Raw genomic sequence first — 10,347 nt, forward strand, 5'->3', positions numbered from 1 at the left:
TTATTCTTCGAAGGAACAGTGCATCATGATTTGGGCTAGGAAGATAGGTGATTTTTTAAATTCCTTTTAAGGAACCAACACTTTCAGAAATAGAAGAAAGTATTCCGTTAAATCTCTTCATTTCTAGTGGGCAAACACGGTATCTCACTGTGAAGAGGACCCCAAGGCAGCCTGACTTCCACTGGAGCATGAGCTTGTTGGACCTATTATCGGACCCGTTCCCAAGCCAGCTTTCATTGGTGAAAAGGATTTCTCAGGATCATCTTCATTTCCTTGGTATCTAACTCAAGGAAGTATCTTTGCTACATCCAACTAAAACAGAGAATGACATCATCACCCAAGGATTGGGTGTAGCTAGGAAGGCTAAGAAATGCTTCATGACTAAACAGGTCAATCTCCCATTCACTTTAGGGAGAGTGTACAGATCCAGGTACTTCATGACAGCCCTGTAGTCCTCCATGGGCATCCCCCCATAATCTGGGCCACCTGCTAGAGAGAATCATCATCCATACCAAAGAGTGAGTGGTAGGCGTTTAGACACTACTTCACATCATCTTCACCCTGGACACCAAGGGTGTCCTGAAAACCCTGTAAGGCTATTCTCTTCTGCAGGGGGGGTAGCCTTGTCTTTATTGATCTTCTCACAGGTGTGGGACAGGTTTTCCAGGGGACGTGGCACCAGATATCAGAGAGGTCCCTGTGCAAGATGTCCTTAAGATCTGGGAAGTCATGCATCAAGGAGTCAAGGCACAGACCAGAAATATGATGTGTTCACACACCCACTTCTTCTGGAGAGTTTCTGGGATATTCTTCAGATACTCTGCAGGAGTTGTTCCTCCCAGAGGGCACTTATGCTGAGGTCCCTTTCCAGCGTGGTCCAGATGATGTAGAACCTCTTTCCCAGGCCCTGGATGGTTTTGGCAAGTTTCACGAGATTCGTGCTGAATGTTTGAATGCAATGATGATGAAGAGGCCCTACTGGCTAAGTGGCTTTTCCTCCAGATAGTTCTCCACACTTTGGGCAAAAGCCCTTGTGCTGGGGGGTTGGGAGGAGGGATCTCACAACACCACATTGGGAAAGTGGGAGAGGGAGTAGCAGGTGTGAATCTGGGTGGTCCTCACCACTCCAGTGGGACCAAGGCCTCCTCCTTATGCCCAGTTCCCCACAGTGTGTTGATGAAGGAGGACATATCATTGCCAGGGTTCCCAGTCACAGCAATGCTCATTTGGGCACTGGACACTGTCTCTAGGTTCCCTCTGACCATAGAGAACACCTCCAGCTAGTTCCCTTTTCCTAAGGCTTTTTCAAAGTTCATGGGACCCGCCTCATATAAAATGCTCTGGTCCATATGGTATCACACAGCAGAGGTGAAGGATGTAGATAATGGGGCATGAGATGACAGGGTTGACTACACCACACTGTTGACCAGTGGAGTAAACTCACAGGACTTTGAAAATATATTTCCATTGGCCACTTCAGAAATTGAGATGTTATTTAATTTTATTTATTCATTTATTTTTTAGAGGGTGGGGGGAGGGGCAGAGGGAGAGAGAAAATCTTAAACAGGCTCCATGCCCAGCGTGGAATCTGATGTGGGGCTCAATCTTACTACCCTGATCATGACCTGGGCCAAAACCAAGAGTTGGCCACTTAATCAACTGAGCCACCCAGGTGCCCCAAGATGTCATTTTAAGTATGAGTTAAAAGCGATATTTTAATAAATTGATGTGATACTTCTTTTTATTAAACACTCTGAAATATTTATTTTTGTATTTGTTGAAGTTTTGTGCTTCTTTGACATTTGTAACTCACTTGAAGTTTATTTTTATAATAGTCTCATATTATAAAACGTTCCAATAGATGAAAATAAATTATCACAAGGAAGCCAGGCTTTGGCCAAAGTGATACAATTCTCATGCACAGATAAAGAAACTGGTTTGCATCTTAAAATGCTGTTATTTCAAATTTTCTTTTCTTCTTCTTCCTCCTCATCTGTTGCTAGGATTCATGAACTAGTTAAAGAGTAGGCATTTACTTTTAGAATTTGGTGGTATTCATTATTTTAGCTAGACCAGGCAGTTAAATATAAAATACATCAATATTCAGTGTAAAGTGCCCATGACAGCATCTTGGAATTGACTCTCAATGTTGTTGAATATGTTCTTATGCTTTACTTCATATCAAGTTAACTTACTAGTTAATCCCTTTCATTGTTTTGTAAATTCTTTGAGATCTAAATAATGTTCCACACCCTGAAAAAATATAGATTTACTTTCTTCCCTTAAAAGACACTCATCCAGGATTTGCTTCAAAATAATGAGGGAGTGAGGGGGAGTGAAGCAAGATTAGTAGTGAGCTGACTGTTGTAGCTGCGTGATAGAGATTATTATGACATTCTGTCTACTTTGGGCTATGTTTAAAATTTTCCATATTGTGGTAGATTTCCAATTCTTCATTCCTTTTAAGGAACAGGATTACGTATGCTTGCCCTTGGCTGTTGTGCAGGGCCTCCCACTCTGCTGGGCATAGTATATGTCCCTTCTTCTCAGATATTGCACTCAGCCCAAGGACATTCTTTGGCCAATGGCATGTGAGCAGACTTGACATGAGATGTCTGAGCAGGGCCTTTAAATGTACTTGCATTTTTTGCATGGTTTGCCCTGGCCTCTTATGTTCCCACCATCTGTCATGAGAAGAGTATGACCTGGGTAGCTGATGTTCCTTCAACCATAAGTCCTGTAACAAAGAATGTACAGGGGCGCCTGGGTCGCTCTGTTGGTGAAGCATCTGCCTTCGGCTTGGGTTGTGGTCTCGGGGTCCTGGGATTGTGTCGGGCTCTCTTCTCTGCAGAGAATCTGCTGCTCCCTCTTCCCCTGTGCTTTCTCTCACTCTCTCTCTCGGGTAAAATAAATACTATCTGAAGAAGAAGAAGGAGGAAGGAGGAGGATTCACAAATTGGGGTAATTCACAAATTGGGGTCCAGTCCAGCTCAGCTCAGCCCAGCCCAGCTGAAAATGGCCAAACCGCAGCCAACCAGCAGACCCATGATAGTAAAAACAATGTTTGCTGTTTTAAGCCCTGAAATTTTGGGCTTGTTTGTTATAGAGCATTATCACCAGAGAAACCTGACTTTTTACACATAAGTACTTTTTCTAAATAAAGAAAAACACTATAAAAAATCTGTTCTACACTGAGAATTGTATGCTACATGCTAGGTTGATAGAATTAAACTTGATTTCAGTTGCTGGGCTGGTTTCCTATCTAGGGTTCTTCAGTATCCATTTAGCAAAATTTAAAGCTAGTAGCTGATTCTACCATTGGCCCCAGGTGCAGAGAGCATGCTCCAGATTTGCTCCCCATGAAGGTTAATTTCATGTGTCAACGTGACTAGACCACAGGATGCCCAGATTTTTGGTTAAACATGATTACTGGAGTGTCTGTGAGGGTTGTTTTTCTGGAAGGGATTAGCATTTGAATCAGCAGACCAAGTGAAGCAGATTGCTCGGCCCATTGTGGACTGGCCTTACCCATCCACCCATACCTGAATAGAAGAAACAGGCGGAGGAAGGGAGATGTCTTTTCTCTGCCTGAATGTGAGCTGCGACAGCAGTCTTCTGCTCTTGACTGAGACTTATAGAGCCCCTGGTTCTCAAGTCTTCAGGCTCAGATAAGAATTAAACCACTGACTTTCCTGGCTCTCTAGCTTGCAGACAGCAGATTGTGGGACTTCTTAGGCTCCATGATTGCATGAGTCAGTTCCTTATAATAAATAAATAAATACACACACACACACACACACACACACACACATATATATATATATAAACATAAAAACATATCTATATCTCCTATCAGTTCTGTTTCTCTGGGGAACCCTGATGAATATACCCCAGGAAATGAAGAAGCTGAAGTGTTTATCTACTGATTTCAGGTTCTCAGTGGTTGAGGGCTGCTCCTGGTGGCATTAAATCCCCAACTTCCTGGCTGCATTTCAGGGGAGCTGAGCAAATTTCTGAGGTGCTGAAGAAAGCCCTCAAACAGTTCGAAGGAGAGACGTACCTGCTTCAGGTGGGGAGCTGATGGAGTGGTCAGGGACGGTCCCCGCTGCAGCTGCAGATGACTCAGTGTTGGGCTGAGGGTACGTGGGTGGGGGCAAACAGCAGCTGTGATCATTATTTGACTAGACCCAGAATGGAAGTAACTTGGGAAAATATTCTTGTACCCAGTGTTTCAGATGAGTTAACATTAAGGCTTTATATTCTACCACCCACAGAGTCTATCTCAAGTCCTGAGGGAAAGAGAAAAAGAACTGCAAGGTCAAAAAAACCAAAACGACATCCCCCTGGGCCTCCTCTCTTTCCCTAGTGCCGCTCTGCCTCGCAGGAACAAAGAAGCAAAATGCAGGTCTATGCAGGTGGCGGCACGGCTGGGAGCATCTTCCGCACCCACCCCCAAATACGTGTTAGGATGGAGTAAACACATTATGGGATGTTGAGTCAATGAAATGGGTTCCACTGGGCACCTGTCATGACATTCCTATCTATTCATCATCGAAGTAGGAGCTGTTGACCATCACCAGGGTTCAGAGATACTTTGAGAACTGTTTCTTGGCCCCCAGGTGAAGAGAACAGTGGGATGGATCCGGGTCAGATGGGGTGTGGCACTTCTCTGAAATGTCACTGCTGGGGTGAGGCGAGTGTTAGAAAGAAGGTGATGAGGAAGGAGCCCTAAGTGGAGGAAACTGAAGGTGTAGTGTAAACAGAGGGAGCTAATGACTATCCCAGGTCAAGCCAGACCAGAAGCCAAGGGGTGGAATGTAGTGAGGGTACTGGAAGGCACAGACCCAGAGATGAACCCTTACTGAGCAGAAGGTACCCAGGGAATGCCCGTTACCCATAAGCCTCCTCTAGCCATGTATTCCTCTTCCTCAAAGTGGATTGACGGATCACTTCCAGAACTTACACTTGGCCATAATTCTTTCACTTCTTCCTTCTTAGACCTCTGCTTTCTGCCTCCATGTAGATAAATGCTTTGAAAGCGAGGTTATAGCCACATGCTCTGCACAGACGCTTTCCGATCAGAACATTCAACCAAGCCAGTTGATCAAGTCTGTCTGCAAAGCGGCAGGGGCTGCAGAAAGCACAAATATCGGTCTCCCTGATGAGACTGCAGGCACGGAAACCTGCTGCCAGCTGGTTGGAAAGAAAGCCGTGTCGGTGGCACTTCCATCAGAATGCCCAGACATGGCCGAGTGAGGTCTTCTTAAGATCCGTTCATTATTATTCCAGGGTCCAGACTCTTTCGTATTCTTTCCTGTGTTATATCTGAAGTGCAACACTGTGTAAGTTGAAGGTGTAGAACACTGATCGATTATTTTTGTTGCAATATGTTTGCCATATAATGTTAGCTAACACCTGTGGAGGGTCACATAGTTATCATTTCTTGGAGCACTGGGAACAATTAAGATCTAGTCTCTTTGCAAGTTCAACGTTTAAAGATGCAATTTGTGGTCTAATCACTGTACTGTGTACAAGGTGTCCAGGACTAGGCGCTGTTGTTAACTTAAGAATAATGTACTATATCATTCACTATGCCCCACAGACAGAAGTGCAAAATTTCTCGTGCAGCCCTGGTATGGATTGCACTTCCGGCTCACAATCCAGGCGGCCTGGGGCATCCCACTCTGTAGCCTCTCCAGTTAGGAAGGGAGCTGCTCTGCAACCTAAGTCCACACTCTGAATGCCTGTTCTGGAGTGCTTGAGTCAAATTTCTTTTTCTTTCTTTCTTTTTTTTTTTTTGTAAAAAAAAGATCTTATTTATTTAAGAGAGAGCATGAGCAGGGGAGGGGCGGAGGGAGAAGTAGGCTCCCCACTGAGCAGGGAGCCCAACATGGGACTCGATCCCAGGACCCTGGGATCATGACCTGAGCCAAAGACAGACACTTAACCGACTGAGCCACCCAGGAACCACCTACCTGAGCCAAATTTCTAAAACGGCACTTTCCTCAAAGTCAAGATGGCAGGGTCTTAATTTCCTAATCCGTACAGTGGTTACCAATAAAGATCATGTCTAGACCAAAAAACAATTTTGAAAGTTATGTAAGTCAAAAGATTAGAAGACAAACAGAACAGTCCGGAATGCTGTAAGAATACGAGATCTTATGGAATCTGCTCCCCAGAGGAATCCTTTTGGGAAGGCAGTATTTTCCCCCAAATAATTCGCTAATCATGGAATTTCAAGGGCCTGGAAATAGGGCAGCCCCAGCAGTACTTCAGATTGTGCTATAAACCTGAATTTACCTGTTCCATCTCTGCTTGTAGCCAAGTCTGATATTCTCATGGCTTAAAAGCCCACAGGCATACGGATCAGCTCGTTAAGGCAAACCAGCAATACGTTGGTTGGCTTCATAACAAAAATTTGCACACCGGCTTTGAGTCCAGCACACATTTTTTTTTTTTTAAGATTTTTTATTTATTTATTTGACAGAGATAGAGACAGCCAGCGAGAGAGGGAACACAAGCAGGGGGAGTGGGAAAGGAAGAAGCAGGCTCATAGCAGAAGAGCCTGATGTGGGGCTCGATCCCAGAACGCCGGGATCACGCCCTGAGCCGAAGGCAGACGCTTAACCGCTGTGCCACCCAGGCGCCCCCAGCACGCATTTTTTTTAAGCACACACTCTATGCCAGATATTATTCAGAGCTATCTGGGCTTCAAAGTCAGGGGTGGTTCTCAATGATCTTTCCTTTCTGGCTTACTGTAGGCTCCTACCGAATCTGTAGGAATAAAAGTGAGTCACATAATGTCTCATCAGACTGTAGGCGAGCGAAGAGATGAAGCAGAATGCAAGCACGGGCCAAGGGGGAGGAAATGTCCCCCGTTTCAGAGACCGGCCGACACTGCCTGCCACCGACCCCATAGAGCTGCTCCCCGCATGCGCGGTGGTGCCCACCCCGCTCTTCACAGGCTCTCTTCCTGGCACGGGTTTGATGGCAAATTTAGGTTAGCGCCTCTGACAACTAGAGAAATACGAATTCATTTTCTGAGGTTTTGCTAAACCTTTCATTGCCACGGCTGGAGTGTCCCATTTCATAGGGATGTTCCTACTTGCGGTGACAGTGATAGCAGAAACGAAAACAACTTCGGGCTCGTCTTACTTTCCATACTGAAGCCTTGGCCATCGTAAGTTAGAACTTCCCTGCCCCCACCAATCTTATTCACAAGAATAGATCCGATGTGCTCTTTGTTATGTCAAGCTGTCAGTTATCCTTGGCAAGTGTGGCCAGCAGGGGTGGGAGGGGGGCGGCGGGGGAAGACTGAGTAAGTTCGGTGGACGGCTGATTCCTGCCTCTTGGTTGTGTTTGGACTTCTTTGCCCACCAGACCTCTCCTAGCAGATGCTAATGAGTCGTCATATTGGAAAGATCTTTCTTGTCACTGTCTTTCGTTGCCTCTGCCTTTTTTTCTTGTTTCACGGCAGAATGGGGCAGACAGAGGAGGGAGGCTACAGCAAGGGACTTAGATAATTCAGACTTGGAGAAGAGTTGATGGACTTACATGACTCTATCCTAATTATTTCCCCCTTGGGCTCCAATTACAAGTTAGGAACTTTCAGGCTCTCCACAGATTTATCATCTTCCAATTCCCATGGATTATAAAAACCAAAGGGCCTGATCCTGAAGCTTAACATTGTTCCTCATGCCAACAGAAGGCTTAAAGGATTAGATCACGAGGAGCACAGAGAGGATCGTTTCTGTCTTAAGTGGGTAAAAAACGACCTCAAATTTGGCAGTGCCTCTCTCCCTGGAAAATCTCCCCATTCTCATCATCGTCAAAAGGCCTGCAGTGTTATTATTTCTTACAATGACACTGTGACCTTTGGACACCAGGCAAAGGCTGCCAGGGATCAAAATTATGATTGCTTCACACACATATGGCCACTTTACGTGAGCATTTTGCAGAGTCCTAACTTTCTTATCCTCTTTTGATGTGTTCTTAAAACATTTGGGGAAAGTCGGGCTACCCCCGCTCCCCATATGTTTTCAGCGTGGGGGGTCATAGACATTTTCTGTGAAATGGCACAAATCAAAGCCAAAGTCTCACTTGGATCACATCAGCTCGGCTTACTGAGCGCTTATGTACAGGCAGGCATTGTTTTAAGGTGCCCTGGTCAAGGCGCGTGGTATACTCCAAATGGGTAGTTGAAGGATGTTTAGTGAAGGGGTTATTTGGGGGAAAAAATAGTGGAAATTTTTCTGTTAGCAATAGCCTTTACTGCTGACTGGCCTGAAAGGGCGGGGGGCGGGGGGTTGTAGCTTGTGAGAATTCTAGGAAGGGCCACCAGGGAGGAGAAGTAGGCAACTGCCAAACCTTTGGGACTTCTAATGTCCTGGATGTGCTCCTCATTGGTCAAATCCGATTGGAAGCCAGAGGCAAGAGAAGGGAGGGGGTGGTATAGTCATCAGAGGTCAGCTTCCTGGGGCATGTGGCTGGGCTAGGCTGGATCTCATATGCACTTTGTCGTTATCATAATTGTTGTACAGAGCAACGGAGAGTTTACATAACTGGCCTCAGGTCACCCAGATAGGGAGTGGCAGACCCAAGATTTAAACACACAGAGTCTCCTTCTAGAGCCTGAATTCCTAGTGGCCATGCTCGCCTGCCATTGGGTGCCTCTGTGCACAAGACACTTAAAGAAGCCCAGAACGCCTCTAGATCAATGCTGTTCTGCTTATCTGTCACTTAGCAATTGTACCTTCATCCGCAGGTGTCCCAACAGACCTTATGTTACAGGAGGTCGAGGACCTTTTGTCCATTTCATTCAGAGCTGGATTTCTTAGCACGGAGCTCATAGTAGACATCAACTCAGCATTTTTTTCCTAATGTCTTTTCCAATGAATGAATGAATTTGTGGAGAACCTCCCATTGGCCAGATTCTTGCCAGCTGCTGCCCTGCTCCTTTAGAATGGCTTTCAGTAAACACTGCTATTGACTTGCCTCCAAGAATCATCTTTTCTTGGAGTAGAAGTTCCTTATCTCAGTTCTGCAGCCTGAATGGGCAGGAGTTTGGAGCCTCTGGCCATGATCATGAGGTGGTGGAATAAAGGGGTCCGAGAGGCATGGCGGTCTCTCCTCCCATCATCCTCTGCTCGCGGCTTGTGCTCACTGTGGGCTGCCTCTCCTCTCGGGCTGCTCCTGCTGCTGCCTCCAGACAAAAGAGCACGTGCACCTTGCAGACAATTTCTGTGTTCCGTTTGCTTCACCTTTGTTTTCTGCCTCTTTCTGTGTTTCCCTTTCTTGGTCCCAAATCTGCCGCTGAAAAGCGATACTCGGGCTTAGGCTAGGCCATATGTGGTCTTTATTTCTCGCATTTTTCCAAACTGGGAAAACTCCAGCTCATTGAGCAGTTGGACTTCATCAACCAAGGCTCAGAGGCCGTTGGTTGTACTTGGCGGGAGGAAGCCAGCCGGGGCAGCTGAGAAAGTTTCCAGGGGCGGATTTATCTGCCACAGAACAGAATACTCGAGAACATAGATGCTGAATCCCTCCTTTCTATTAGCATCCTGTATGGATTCGGAAGAAATCAGTACCGTGATTCTGTCTCCCACTGTGGGAGCTAGGAAAATACTGCGGTTCTTTGACACATTCTGGATTATGGATGGCTTCCTAAGTACTCTCAGAAAGGAGAATCCCTTGCCCTCTGTTTTGGGGGAAACCCTTCAATTTCCAATATAGTATCCTTCAGCTAAGAAGTGTGTACATGTGTGTTGTGTGGGGGGACGGATCTTAAAGTGTCGTTTGGTCAATTTCCCTGTCTCTGAGCCTTTCCACATCATCCAAGATAGGTCTCCTTTTAGTTTTCAAAAAATAAAGTGTCCTGACACTTTCTTTGGAGTATGTATGATGAACTGGTGTTTTAGAGCCTTTGTCTAAGCAACTTAACATGTTTAAAACCTAATTATTTTAACTCTAAAGAGTAATTTTAACATGATCTTTTTCTTATGAAGTTTTCTAAATATACAAGGTAGGATGAATCCTACAGTGAATTCCCACATACCCATCCCCCGGATTCAACAATTACCAAGATTTTGCCACACTTGGTTTATGTATGTATTTTTTCCTCTTAATAAGAAGTTTTATTGTGAAACTATTCTAAAGCAAATCCCAGAAATGTCATTTCATGCCTATGTACTGCAGGTAATAAAAACTATGGCCATTGGCGACCATTGCAATAGTGCCAATTTATAGTAATTTTTAAAGTAATAGTAACAGCAACCGTTACATTGTTAAGCAACAGTTATGTACCAGGAGCTTCACATTTTGTTTCAGTTAGGGCATGTTTGTGACAAG

The 10,347-nt window shown here is 45.2% G+C and overlaps 1 pseudogene; it reads right to left on the reverse strand.

Annotated features, from left to right (window-relative positions):
• Window positions 1–280: 280 nt before the first annotated feature.
• Window positions 281–4,174, reverse strand: LOC121104646 (annotated as a pseudogene).
• Between the last annotated feature and the right edge of the window lie 6,173 nt (window positions 4,175–10,347).

The sequence above is a fragment of the Ursus maritimus genome, unplaced genomic scaffold, assembly GCF_017311325.1.
Source record: "Ursus maritimus isolate PB19 unplaced genomic scaffold, ASM1731132v1 scaffold_22, whole genome shotgun sequence".
Taxonomy (NCBI): Eukaryota; Metazoa; Chordata; class Mammalia; order Carnivora; family Ursidae; genus Ursus; species Ursus maritimus.